This window comes from Protopterus annectens, chromosome 1.part1 (assembly GCF_019279795.1).
Source record: "Protopterus annectens isolate FY-2018-M chromosome 1.part1, PAN1.0, whole genome shotgun sequence".
NCBI lineage: Eukaryota > Metazoa > Chordata > Ceratodontiformes > Protopteridae > Protopterus > Protopterus annectens.
In genome coordinates this window covers 1,099,344,773-1,099,360,291 of record NC_056726.1, presented here as the reverse complement: position 1 = coordinate 1,099,360,291, position 15,519 = coordinate 1,099,344,773, and the positions used below count along the sequence as shown (strand labels likewise).

Sequence of the window (15,519 nt, the reverse complement as noted above, 5' to 3'; positions counted from 1 at the left end):
ACGTAAAAGCATTAAAACCATAAACGCCTTACAAATTGAACACAGCATTTTCATCTTATTGTATTGACTTCCTCAGATAAAACACCTTATCAAAAAGATCCTGTATTTAAAACTTAATCCATTAAATAATTAACCAATGAATGAACTGGCTGACTTAAATGTTTTAAAGACACACAAACATATATATTACCAGAAAGGGAAACATCACCTTTGAAATATATATCTAGTTTCACTTTACATTAGAAATACATCAAGTAAAATGCCTTTTAATAAATAAAGATTATGAAATACATGGTTATGAATAACATAGTATATAAATGTGATAAAAACCTTTTTGTTAAAAACAAATAAGATGGGAGAAAATTTTATAAAAAACTTCAATTTAAATAAAATGCTTAAGGGTTATGAAACCAGACAAGGGGGGTGGGGTGGTACTAATGGAAACCATATTATATGAAAGTAAAATGCATTCTATATTATGGGACGATACAAGATATTCTAACGTCTTAATAAATAAGATTAATATTGCATATAATAAAATAGATCTTAGTTTAAAAGAAATACTTTATGAAGGACTAATAGATAACAATACCTTTCTTTATTTAAAGGTTGAGAAACCTAAAGTACCTGCTATCTTTGGGATACCTAAAATTCACAAATGTGAATGGGATCCACCTCTCAGACCAATTGTGTCAGCAGAAGGGTCCAAAACATACAGCTTGGCTAAATATGTTGATCAAAAACTCAAAAGTCTTTGGCGTAATAAAAATACAGTATTAAGAGACTCCTGGAACTTATTAAGGGAAGTAACAGATGATTTATATCATGACAACCTCTTGTTTATAACCACAGGCATTATTGATTTATTTTCTTCCATACCATACAAGGAAGGGATGGAAATGTTGGAAGAAATAGTTTATGAAGATATTACACTGGCACAAAATGAAAAATTAGTTTGTTTATGGTTAATGGAATTAATTTTAAAAAATAATTTTATATATTTTAATGGAGAATTTTACAAACAGATACAGGGGGTAGCGATGGGAGCGGCTTGCCCTCCCAGCTACACCAACTTGATACTTATTAAATGGGAGGAAAAATATATATTTAATTCAGATTTTAAGGATTGTTCGACATTATACCGTAGGTTTTTGGACGACATAGTAATTTTTTGGACCGCAGGTAGAGAAAGATTGGATGAATTTATGACCTACATCAATAACACAACAAAATTTCTAAAGTTTACCCACAATATATCTGAAAACAACCTGCTTTATTTAGATATTGAAATATATAAAACAGGGACACATTTTGAAAGTAGAATATATAGAAAGCCGTCTTTTTGTAACTCCTACCTACACTGCGAAAGTGCACATCCCTCAAATTGCAAGAAAAACATAGTCAAAGGACAATTCGTGAGAGGAAGCAGGATGACTAGTGCAGAAAATGATTTTTTTAATGAATGTGAGTTACTTCAAAAAATGTTTGTAGAGAGAGGGTACCCATTGAACTTCATAACATGTATAAGAGAAGAAGTGGTTAACGGGAGACCAAATAAGTTTAAACCCATTAAGAATAGTAGAGACAATGTGGTTACAAAAAACCAAGACGAGCAAGGTAAAAAATATGAACAAGCTCTAATACTGGAATACAATGGGGTAAACAACTTTGTAAAACAGATATTCTTGAGAGAGTGGCAAAGATTTGTTTCCATCACAGATTTAGAAAACCTTAGTGATATTTCATATAAGATCATTTACAAAAATTCTAACAGTATTAAGAGTATTTTAGAAAATAGGGCTGGAAATATAGCAAATAAGATGAGAATGGGTACCTACAAATGTGTCCGATGTAATCAATGTAAATACATCTTGAATGTGGAAAAATATTATTTGAAGAGTAGGAACAGATGGATATGTAGTACAGAACATTTTAACTGCGAAACTAAAGGGATTATTTATCTAGCCATCTGTAAAATATGTGGCTCCTTTTATGTGGGGAAATCTGAAAGGAAGGTAAAAAAGAGGATATATGAACACAATTACGAAATAGCAACAGGGAAAGAAACCAATGCACTATTTAAACATACTAAGGAATGTAAAAGCGCTATATATGGTTTTTTTGGTTCTGGAAAATATTAAATTTAATATTAGGGGCGGTCCATGGGAAGATACACTAGAATTTAAAGAATTGTGGTGGCAAATAACCCTACAGGCAGACCATGCCCCTGGTTTGAATGATTTTATATCTATCAAACCATTATTAAAATTAAGGGCAGCTAAACTCTGAAAAATTTCAGAAATTGGAAAAAACATACAAAAAATTGGCCACCAGATGGCATTACATTGTATTGTATTATATATGTTGTCATAGAAGATGGTTTATGCACAAAGCATTTTATTTAAACTGAAGTTTTTATAAAATTTTCTCCCATCTTATTTGTTTTTAACAAAAAGGTTTTTATCACATTTATATACTATGTTATTCATAACCATGTATTTCATAATCTTTATTTATTAAAAGGCATTTTACTTGATATATTTCTAATGTAAAGTGAAACTAGATATATATTTCAAAGGTGATGTTTCCCTTTCTGGTAATATATATGTTTGTGTGTCTTTAAAACATTTAAGTCAACCAGTTCATTCATTGGTTAATTATTTAATGGATTAAGTTTTAAATACAGGTTCTTTTTGATATGGTGTTTTATCTGAGGAAGTCTATACAATAAGACGATAACGCTGTGTTCAATTTGTAAGGCGTTTATGGTTTTAATGCTTTTACGTGCATGTACATATTTTTACAATAAAGTCGATTGTGGATGGTATCCAGATTCTCTCATTTTTGCACCTTTGGATGTTTGTCATTGTTTGGATTTTGGTGCAATACTTATATATATATATATATATATATATAATATATATATATATATATATATATATATATATATATATATATATATATATATATATACATATATATATCTCATTTATACAAAAAATACTACATTATATTATATTCCATCTTTTAAAATTCATATTCTAAAATCACACTGAATGTGTATAAATAAATTAATAAAAAATATATATGTTCAAATTATTACTGACTATTGTTGTTAATTACACCACTGACTATTTTATACTTTGATGAATTTGTTATAAATATCACTATATTAAAATCTATATAATAAAATTTTTGTACAATAAAAAAGTATCCATTCCAGTATAAGATCATACATATTATATACTATTGTATATAGTATATGTGAATAATTAATTAATTAATTAATTAATTAATTAATCCAGTAATTACATATACAATTGGGTTGTTGTTGCCTATAACCCGGGAGTAACCATTATATGTTTTATGTACATCTCTTTGGGTCTAGTGAGAGTAGCTTTAAAACTGGGATGATGGTAATATGATCATTCATACCTGGACTGTTACAGGCATCCAGCCTTAGCTGCCATATAATTTCCCGAAATTCCAGGCATGTCTCCCAATCACTTCCCTTCTCATTGTGTCCAACTTCTTCTAATACCCAAAATTTATAATCTGTATTCTTACATTTCAACATATGTCTATATAGGGAATTATTTTCTTTCTTTTTTTTGATATCCCATATATGTTTATATATACGTACTCTTAAATTATGTTCGGTTTTATCCACGTAATATGCCCAGCATCCTTTACAATATGCCAAATATACTACTCACTTTGTGTAGCAACTAGAATATGTATTACTCTTAATCTTAAAGTTAATACTAGGTATGGTCAATTCTTTTGTGCCAGCTATGAATGGACATTGAGCACATCTCCCACATTTAAAGGTTCCAAGTCTTACACATGCCCCATCTTTGTTATCGCTCCGTTTTTTCTCCAATATATTTTTTTAAATTCATATTTCTCCTAAAACTATATTTTAATGTTTTTTGAAATACTTCCACTCTTGTTGGCATTCTGCTAAACATTCCAAATTCCATTAAAACATTTCTTAATCCAACCCATTTCTGCATGGTAGGTCAGCGTTAAATAGGGTAATTGTATTTCAAGTTGTTGCATATTGTTGTTAGATTCACTGTTTCTTGTAATGTCTCCACTAATCAATAGTGGTAAGTACACCGTACCCCATCTTTCTACCACTTCTTCTTTAATAGTCTCAATCATTATATCTGGGTACCCCCTTTCCTTAAACATATTGTGAATGTTGTCCACTTCTTTCATAAAGTCCATCTTATCCGATGTCATTCTTGCCACTCTCATCATCTGCCCCTTTATGATATACTGTGTAGGTATACCCAGTGCACATGATGGATGAATTCCATTGATTCCTATACCACTGACTGATTCATTGCTTCAGTTTGCATTTTGCCTAATTTTACTTGCTAAAAATCAGAAAAATAAGCCTGTTCCCTCCTCTTTTACAGTAATGCTGCATCAATACTCAAATGACTGTTAAAGGACATGTTTATTATTGACAAAATGGAACGTTTTGTTGAAAATAATGCTTAAGATTTCACATGGAACATTTAGAATGGGGCTGGAAGGCAAGGCATGCCAGAATTACATGAATGGTGCTATTGTTGTGGAACTCAAGCTTATCTCTGGTTACCTACTTGACTTTACCCTTTTTCTAAAGGCGGTAAGTGTGCATTCATTCAAACAGGGTGTTCCTCTTTTAGCGCTGATAATTACAGTGTACCTTAAAAGTCCAATGTGATGAGGGAAGGAGTTATACCTGATGGGGAATAGAGCTGTCCCATATTGCTCAGAACCAAGTCCAGGATTTTGTCTCCCCCAGTTGGTCTACAGATTAACTGGTCATGAGAGTTTGTGTTTATGATGTCCAGAAATCTCTGGGCGTACAGTTTAGGGGATGTAAAAGTCCACTAGTTGATGGAGGGGAAGTAGAAGTCCCCTAGGTGAGTGGTGTAAGGACTAATGCACAGCAACTGCAGGCAAGTCGTGTAAGAGGTATGGGCCAAGGTAGACATAGAGAGGGTCCTATAGTTAGATATGATGTGAGATGGGGTTATATTAATGGTAAGTTGGACATAGTGGAGTTAAAGGTTGTGATCTTGTCTCACCAGCCTGGGGATGATATTTTGTTTTACCAATATGGAGATACTTCCACCTTTGGTGCCTTCATCTAGTGTGTCGAGTCTGAATGCCTTGCAAGTGTTGAAGCCCTGGATTAATGTTGTGTTCTAAATGGTCTTGAAACAGGCCTCCATGACAATGCATACATTTATACCTATATCTATATCTATATCTATATCTATATCTATACCTATATCTATATCTATATCTATATCTATAATTATTGCTCTACTTCCAATGATCAAAAGACTACTTGCCAAAAACTGAATTCACCAAGATAACAACACCGAACTGTTAATGTAATGAACAATCGCACTACCAAATTTTTTAACACAGAAAGTACACATTTGGCCAACATGGGGAAATTGCCCTTTTCCCTACTATAGTGTGATCTCTGAGCTGGTATATTTAATTAGGGAGGTGTGGGAGGCACAGCCCCACCCCCACCTGGGTGGATCTGATATACTGTGGTGTGTTTCTTCGTTCAGTGTTGGCCAAGTGCATACTTTCCCTGTTAAAAAAATTGTTAGTGTAATCACTCTGTAAATTAACAGTTTGGTGTTGTCATCTCAGTAAATTCAGTTTTGGGTAAGTGGTCTTTCTTTCAATAGAAGTAGACCCACATATACATGTGCAGTCTAAGGTAAGCAGTACCTGTAGGGAGTGAAGTTGTCCGTTGAGGCTCCTAGCATTCAGTATCCATACATTTATGTTATCTGTATTTAATTTTGTTAAACATTGCCTAAAAAGGCACTATAGTTGTGGACAAGGTATTAACCAATATATAAAAGCCTTGGAGGTGAGGCATGGTGCAAGCAATCCATGGCAAAGCCATTAGGATGGTCTATCATCTCCTCCCAGGTGGATACATATTGGACCCTCTTTAAATTTCTCCAGAAGCTGAGCCAGTTGAAGTCAATAATCTTTTGTTTGTATTGTAGCATCCTTCTTGTTGATGGTAAAATACTGCTGAAGGATAGGCTCATACCTGCTTTGGGCACATATTCTGAGAGTTTAATTATAACTCTGTTCATATAGAAAAGGGAAGTATGTTTTAACCTGTTTACTCCAACATGTTCTATGGATGTGTCATGTGTACTGGTAGTGCAAAGACTTACAGGAAGAAGTATTTCCATTAATGCACAACAATGGATTTTTATCATATAGTTCTGCCCAGGTATGTCCTACATGGATCAGAATGTGCCGAGAATTTGTTGTTTGCATCATGATCTGACATCTTGGACACCGGTTCAAACTTAAGCCCTTGGAAGCAGTATTGGGGGTAAAAGCATGAACTGTGTGGGGGTTTAAAGTGGCATGAAATGCCATGACAAGAGTTTTGGTTGGGTTGAGTCTCACCCATTGATAAGCATCCAGAACAGAATATCATTCAGATATTCATCATATGGGACCAAGTATTTTATGTGGTCTTTGGAGAATAAGAGGGAGACCTGGGAATCACCATTGCAACTGCAGCAAATGCAACTTTATCCATCAAAAGGCGTCACCAAATCAGAAAATATACAAGGTAAAAAGTAATAACCCCTAAGCTGAAAATACTTAGTGGTGAAGGAAGCAACCAGATTCAAACTCTCCCATAATGGCTGCACGGTCTTTTCATAATTTCATAGGTTGTTACTAGGTTAATGTCAACTAGGGCCCTTACAAGCCTAGCTACATACCGCAAACCATTTGGGTCCCAAGTATCATAAGGGGGATGGGTATGTTAGTAGGCAGGTAGCTAAGGATTTGAATGAGGTGTTGGTTAGGATAATAGTTTTCTTCTTGATGGCCTTTGCCCATAAGGGACATGGAGGCAGACCTGCAAAAATTGTACGATTTCCCATCCAGTTGTCAAGATTACCTTTGAATAGGGTCAGGGCTGAACTCTGTTTAAAATGGATGGGGAGCCTATTCCATAGTACAGGGACTTTGGGATACATATCTGTCACTCTGGTATGCTCTATTTATGTCTCAAGTGGAGGTCAGATCACTGGATCTAATGTTTCTGGTGCTGTTTAGTTTATGCACGTGCAACAGGTTCATCAAGGCTGGGTTTGAGGAAGCCCCCTGTAAGTCAGGCCAAGACCCCCTCCCTGCAGCCTGCAGGAGAAAGAATATTAACACAAAGCCTTCCGGCAATCAGTGTAGGATAGGGTACTGATGGCCTGAATTCTCCTGGTGAGAAACGTTTGTGGGCATACATGCTGTTGCAAGTATCTGGTTAGATACATGCCAAAGAAGGCATTGTATTCAGTGATGGGTCTGATACAGGCTGAGTACAGTGGTACTATAAGGGCATTGTATTCAATGATGGGTCTGATACAGGCTGAGTACAGTGGTACTATAAGGGCATTATATTCAATGATGGGCCTGATACAGGCTGAGTACAGTGGTACTATAAGGGCATTATATTCAATGATGGGTCTGATACAGGCTGAGTACAGTGGTACTATAAGGGCATTATATTCAATGATGGGTCTGATACAGGCTGAGTACAGTGGTACTATAAGGGCATTATATTCAATGATGGGTCTGATACAGGCTGAGTACAGTGGTACTATAAGGGCATTATATTCAGTGATGGGCCTGATACAGGCTGAGTACAGTGGTACTATAAGGGCATTATATTCAATGATGGGCCTGATACAGGCTGAGTACAGTGGTACTGTAAGGGCATTATATTCAGTGATGGGCCTGATACAGGCTGAGTACAGTGGTACTATAAGGGCATTATATTCAATGATGGGCCTGATACAGGCTGAGTACAGTGGTACTGTAAGGGCATTGTATTCAGTGATAGGTCTGATACAGGCTGAGTACAGTGGTACTATAAGGGCATTATATTCAATGATGGGCCTGATACAGGCTGAGTACAGTGGTACTGTAAGGGCATTGTATTCAATGATGGGCCTGATACAGGCTGAGTACAGTGGTACTATAAGGGCATTGTATTCAATGATGGGCCTGATACAGGCTGAGTACAGTGGTACTATAAGGGCATTATATTCAATGATGGGTCTGATACAGGCTGAGTACAGTGGTACTATAAGGGCATTATATTCAATGATGGGTCTGATACAGGCTGAGTACAGTGGTACTATAAGGGCATTATATTCAGTGATGGGCCTGATACAGGCTGAGTACAGTGGTACTATAAGGGCATTATATTCAATGATGGGCCTGATACAGGCTGAGTACAGTGGTACTGTAAGGGCATTATATTCAGTGATGGGCCTGATACAGGCTGAGTACAGTGGTACTATAAGGGCATTATATTCAATGATGGGCCTGATACAGGCTGAGTACAGTGGTACTGTAAGGGCATTGTATTCAGTGATAGGTCTGATACAGGCTGAGTACAGTGGTACTATAAGGGCATTATATTCAATGATGGGCCTGATACAGGCTGAGTACAGTGGTACTGTAAGGGCATTGTATTCAATGATGGGCCTGATACAGGCTGAGTACAGTGGTACTATAAGGGCATTGTATTCAATGATGGGCCTGATACAGGCTGAGTACAGTGGTATTGTATTCAGTGATAGGTCTGATACAGGCTGAGTACAGTGGTACTGTAAGGGCATTGTATTCAGTGATGGGCCTGATACAAGCTGAGAAGAGTGGTACTATAAGGGCATTGTATTCAGTGATGGGTCTGATACAGGCTGAGTACAGTGGTACTATAAGGGCATTATATTCAATGATGGGCCTGATACAGGCTGGGTACAGTGGTACTATAAGGGCATTATATTCAATGATGGGTCTGATACAGGCTGAGTACAGTGGTACTATAAGGGCATTATATTCAATGATGGGTCTGATACAAGCTGAGTACAGTGGTACTATAAGGGCATTATATTCAATGATGGGTCTGATACAGGCTGAGTACAGTGGTACTATAAGGGCATTATATTCAATGATGGGCCTGATACAGGCTGAGTACAGTGGTACTATAAGGGCATTATATTCAATGATGGGTCTGATACAGGCTGAGTACAGTGGTACTATAAGGGCATTATATTCAATGATGGGTCTGATACAGGCTGAGTACAGTGGTACTATAAGGGCATTATATTCAGTGATGGGCCTGATACAGGCTGAGTACAGTGGTACTATAAGGGCATTATATTCAATGATGGGCCTGATACAGGCTGAGTACAGTGGTACTGTAAGGGCATTATATTCAGTGATGGGCCTGATACAGGCTGAGTACAGTGGTACTATAAGGGCATTATATTCAATGATGGGCCTGATACAGGCTGAGTACAGTGGTACTGTAAGGGCATTGTATTCAGTGATAGGTCTGATACAGGCTGAGTACAGTGGTACTATAAGGGCATTATATTCAATGATGGGCCTGATACAGGCTGAGTACAGTGGTACTGTAAGGGCATTGTATTCAATGATGGGCCTGATACAGGCTGAGTACAGTGGTACTATAAGGGCATTGTATTCAATGATGGGCCTGATACAGGCTGAGTACAGTGGTACTATAAGGGCATTATATTCAATGATGGGTCTGATACAGGCTGAGTACAGTGGTACTATAAGGGCATTATATTCAATGATGGGCCTGATACAGGCTGAGTACAGTGGTACTGGGCATTATATTCAATGATGGGCCTGATACAGGCTGAGTACAGTGGTACTGTAAGGTCTGCATTATATCAATGATGTCTGATACAGGCTGAGTACAGTGGTACTCGTAAGGGCATTGTATTCAGTGATGGGCCTGATACAGGCTGAGTACAGTGGTACTATAAGGGCATTATATTCAATGATGGGCCTGATACAGGCTGAGTACAGTGGTACTGTAAGGGCATTGTATTCAGTGATAGGTCTGATACAGGCTGAGTACAGTGGTACTATAAGGGCATTATATTCAATGATGGGCCTGATACAGGCTGAGTACAGTGGTACTGTAAGGGCATTATATTCAGTGATGGGCCTGATACAGGCAGTGGTACTATAAGGGCATTATATTCAATGATGGGCCTGATACAGGCTGAGTACTGTAAGGGCATTGTATTCAGTGATGGGTCTGATACAGGCTGAGGGTTCATGGTACTATAAGGGCATTATATTCAATGATGGGCCTGATACAGGCTGGGTACAGTGGTACTATAAGGGCATTATATTCAGTGATGGGCCTGATACAGGCTGAGTAGAGTGGTACTATAAGGGCATTATATTCAGTGATGGGCCTGATACAGGCTGAGTAGAGTAGTACTATAAGGGCATTATATTCAATGATGGGTCTGATACAGGCTGAGAAGAGTGGTACTATAAGGGCATTATATTCAATGATGGGTCTGATACAGGCTGGGTACAGTGGTACTATATGGCGGGGCGTATATCAAATGATGGGTCTGATACAGGCTGGGTACAGTGGTACTATAAGGGCATTATATTCAATGATGGGTCTGATATAGGCTGAGTACAGTGGTACTATAAGGGCATTGTATTCAGTGATGGGCCTGATATAGGCTGAGTACAGTGGTATTGTATTCAATGATAGGTCTGATACAGGCTGAGTAGAGTAGTACTATAAGGGCATTATATTCAGTGATGGGCCTGATACAGGCTGAGTAGAGTGGTACTATAAGGGCATTGTATTCAGTGATAGGTCTGATACAGGCTGAGTAGAGTAGTACTATAAGGGCATTATATTCAATGATGGGTCTGATACAGGCTGAGTACAGTGGTACTATAAGGGCATTATATTCAATGATGTGTCTGATACAGGCTGAGTACAGTGGTACTATAAGGGCATTATATTCAATGATGGGTCTGATACAGGCTGAGTACAGTGGTACTATAAGGGCATTATATTCAATGATGGGTCTGATACAGGCTGAGTAGAGTGGTACTATAAGGGCATTATATTCAATGATGGGTCTGATACAGGCTGAGTACAGTGGTACTATAAGGGCATTATATTCAATGATGGGTCTGATACAGGCTGTGTACAGTGGTACTATAAGGGCATTATATTCAATGATGGGTCTGATACAGGCTGAGTAGAGTAGTACTATAAGGGCATTATATTCAATGATGGGTCTGATACAGGCTGAGTACAGTGGTACTATAAGGGCATTATATTCAATGATGGGTCTGATACAGGCTGAGTACAGTGGTACTATAAGGGCATTATATTCAATGATGGGCCTGATACAGGCTGAGTACAGTGGTACTATAAGGGCATTATATTCAATGATGGGCCTGATACAGGCTGAGTACAGTGGTACTATAAGGGCATTATATTCAATGATGGGTCTGATACAGGCTGAGTAGAGTAGTACTATAAGGGCATTGTATTCAGTGATGGGCCTGATACAAGCTGAGTAGAGTGGTACTATAAGGGCATTATATTCAATGATGGGTCTGATACAGGCTGAGTAGAGTGGTACTATAAGGGCATTGTATTCAATGATGGGTCTGATACAGGCTGAGTAGAGTAGTACTATAAGGGCATTGTATTCAATGATGGGTCTGATACAGGCTGAGTACAGTGGTACTATAAGGGCATTATATTCAATGATGGGTCTGATACAGGCTGAGTACAGTGGTACTATAAGGGCATTATATTCAATGATGGGCCTGATACAGGCTGAGTACAGTGGTACTGTAAGGGCATTGTATTCAGTGATGGGCCTGATATAGGCTGAGTACAGTGGTATTGTATTCAATGATAGGTCTGATACAGGTTGAGTAGAGAGGTACTGTAACTTCCTTGGACCTGCATGCTGTACCCTTCCCATAAGTTGGGTGAGAGAGAATGATTTTCTTATTATCTTTGCTATATATTTGTCAAAGGACAGATTGCTGTCTATATACATTCCCAGATTCCTCACTACTACTCACAAATTATATAAGCAAAATCTTGAATAAACTACCACATGACATTACATCTACTACAGCCCTGTCACAATTTAGAAAACAATACTTAAAACTCGCTTATCAAATAAGTGGCGGTGTCCTTGCTCTACTCTTGACTAAACCATCTCTCTCCGAAAATACTAATACCTCTGCTACTTTGATACTAACACCATGCTTACTACAGGACAATTAGCTCCAATGACAAACAAGAACACTTGATCCTAAAATAATCTCTTGATGAGTGGATGGGAAATACAAAATTCACCCCGAGGATCACTCCAGTGGCTCTACTCGACAAAGGCACTGGAAACTAAGGTCGAGTGGCACGATACCAGGTTAATCCGATGGGCTAGGCTTGTAAAGGCTCCAGGGCCATTAGCCTAGTACACAGCTATGAACCTATGAACCTATGAAGCATGGCAGTCTATACCAACATTGCACAGTGTTGTAAATCCCTCATTTCTCTGTTCTATGCCTAGCTGTACCCTACTTTAACTTTATAATTCCTTATAGAAAATGTATAACTTCTTATCATTTCTCTCAACTGTACAGATTTTCACAGAATGCCCAGATTTTTGCCTCATATTTTTGAACTGTTCCTCATAAAACTTGTGATTTTCTGGCAAATCACTGGGATCATTTAAGGACTGAAGTCACTAAATAATGATACACATTTGTGTTTCAGACTTCATATCCTTCAGAAAAAAATGCATGCTAAGACAAATCTGGTTATTCAAACAACTGTCTAAGTTTATGAGAGCAATATTTAAAATGTGTACCTATTTTTGGGCCTTTGTCCACACATTCTGTCAGGCTTTGCCCAGATTTTTTGTACTAAGATGTTGAGAGGTATGGTTCTCATGTTGTGTTAGCTACACTTTACTGCACTAAATTAATGTATAATAACATGCTACTTAGTTTTGGATAAGTTACTGATTGTTCAAACACTGTTACCTAGTACTTCTATCACTCTGTGTTGTCAACACTAATCTAATATTGTTATACTGTATGTTTTATGTGGACCTTTTCTCCTCGGGCCCCCACTGAAAAAGGACATGTGTCCAGTCGGACACTTCTGGTAATCAAATGTAAAATAAATAAAATAATAAATACTGGGTGAACTCTTAGGGGTGTTTTAATGATGAAGTAAATAACTTGCATTGTGGGCTTTTCAAAGAGCACTATAATGCATTTGTTTGGCATTGAGTTTTAGGTCGTGTTTGGCACCAGTCATTTGTGTTAAACCAAGTTGGAAGATCTTTGTGTCTTAGTGGAATCTGGAACAGCCCCCATTTTACAGTCATATGTGAATCTGGTGAGCCAGAGGCCTTTAAGATCAGCTTTGACTTCTGAGAAGTAGATGCCAAAGAAGAATGCACCCAGCAAGGAGCCCTGGGGTACTCCACTAGTCATTGGTCTCTTGGTGAAAGTGGTCTCATTGATCCAGGCTTCATGGGTCTAGTCTGTGAGCAAGTCAGCAATCTAGTGAGTTGTGTAAGGGTTTATACCTAGCTCAGTAAGGTTGTCAACAATGCCTGAGTGGGGTATTGTATCAAATTCCTTAGCCAGGTCAACATACACAGTATGCACTGTTTTACCTCTTCTATGGCCCTGGTAACCCTCTCAAAGAAGTCTACTAAGTTAAGTAGGCATGACCTTTCCTTGACAAAGTCAGATTAGGATGGGCCCAGTGTCTGATGGTTCCCAATATCCTTGTTTATCATTTCCATGATAATTTGTTCCATGGCTTTGCATATTAGGCTTAATACACTGATGGGTCTGTAGTTCCCTGGTTTGGTTGATGGTCCACCCTTGTGGATGGGAATGACTGTTGCAGACCTCCAGTCATTTGGAACATAGCCTGTTTTGTGGCTGTAGTTGAACACCCTTGTGGATGGGAATGACTGTTGTAGACCTCCGTTCATTTGGAACATAGCCTGTTTCATGGCTGTAGTTGAACACCCTTGCAGATGGGAATGACTGTTGCAGACCTCCAGTCATTTGGAACATAGCCTGTTTCATGGCTGTAGTTGAACACCCTTGCGAATGGGAATGACTGTTGCAGACCTCCATTCATTTGGAACATAGCCTGTTTCGTGGCTGTAGCTGAACACCCTTGCAGATGGGAATGACTGTTGCAGACCTCCGTTCATTTGGAACATAGCCTGTTTCGTGGCTGTAGTTGAACACCCTTGTGGATGGGAATGACTGTTGCAGACCTCCGTTCATTTGGAACATAGCCTGTTTCGTGGCTGTAGTTGAACACCCTTGTGGATGGGAATGACTGTTGCAGACCTCCAATCATTTAGAACATAGCCTGTTTCGTGGCTGTAGTTGAACACCCTTGTGGATGGGAATGACTGTTGCAGACTTCCGTTCATTTGGAACATAGCCTGTTTCATGGCTGTAGTTGAACACCCTTGTGGATGGGAATGACTGTTGTAGACCTCCGTTCATTTGGAACATAGCCTTTTTCATGGCTGTAGTTGAAGAGGCTTCAAGTGGTCCTGATTAGTCATGCTTTAGACTGGTCAGGAGGTGACCAGTCATGTTGTTGGTCCTGATTAGTCATGCTTTAGACTGGTCAGGAGGCAACCAATCATGTTGCAGGGACACAAGGAGGCAGTGTCCTTGGCTTTAGTAAGTGCTGTGAGCACCTGGTCTCTGCTGATAGCTGGGAGAAGTATGTTGGAGGGGATTTCACCTGGTGAAGCTGGACAGGAGATGGGGTGAACTTATCAGCCAGTAGATTTGCTATGTCACCCTGATTGGTGTAGGCAGTACTATTCACCACCAGTTCAGCACAATGTTGTGTGTTACCTCTAAGGCTCTGGACATAGCTGAAGAAGGCCTTCTGATTCTGCATAGCCTGCAAGACCATCTGGACCTCATAGTTGGCCTTGATGGACTTAATTATTCCTTTTAGTTTCTTGTTTAGTTGTATAAGAGAGCATTTATTTTTAAGGGAGTTGCTTTTCCTGATTTTGGGCACGTTTTCTTCTTTTATTATATACCTTATTTATGTGAGGATTTCACTAGTGCAGTTTGTTTTTAGTCCTTGTCTTGGATTTATTTCTAGTAGGTATGGCAGTCTCTCTGCAGCTAGTCACATGTATATATAGTGACTCTGTTAATTTTGCATAGGTGACTGTGGTCTCGGGTTGAGGGGACCTTGAATTTTGGCAAACGGTCACTTAATAGGATGGAGTTTGCCTTTGAATAGTTGCTAACTGTTACTAGTTTAGCTTGATTGTCTGAGCTAGTTTTTACTTCAAATGAGACAACTTTGTGATCAGAACTCAGTACTGAGGATGTGACATGGGGAGGGCAAGGCCCTCCCATGTTGGTGAGTATCCCATACAGTATTTTTGAGCCTCTGGTTAGAGTGTGCACTATCTGTCCCAGGGTGTTTGTGTTAATAAAATCCAGGAAGCATGCAGGAACCATAAAGCTGTTAAGTGAAAGTATGTGAATACCTAACACTGAGCAGGCAGGATGAGCCTGCACTGAGCACATGATGAACTCTACCAACTGCTG

The 15,519-nt window shown here is 38.5% G+C and overlaps 1 pseudogene; it reads left to right on the top strand.

The window, feature by feature from the left end:
• Positions 1 to 4,534: 4,534 nt before the first annotated feature.
• LOC122815476 overlaps positions 4,535 to 15,519 on the top strand; it is a 153,206-nt pseudogene continuing 142,221 nt past the window's right edge.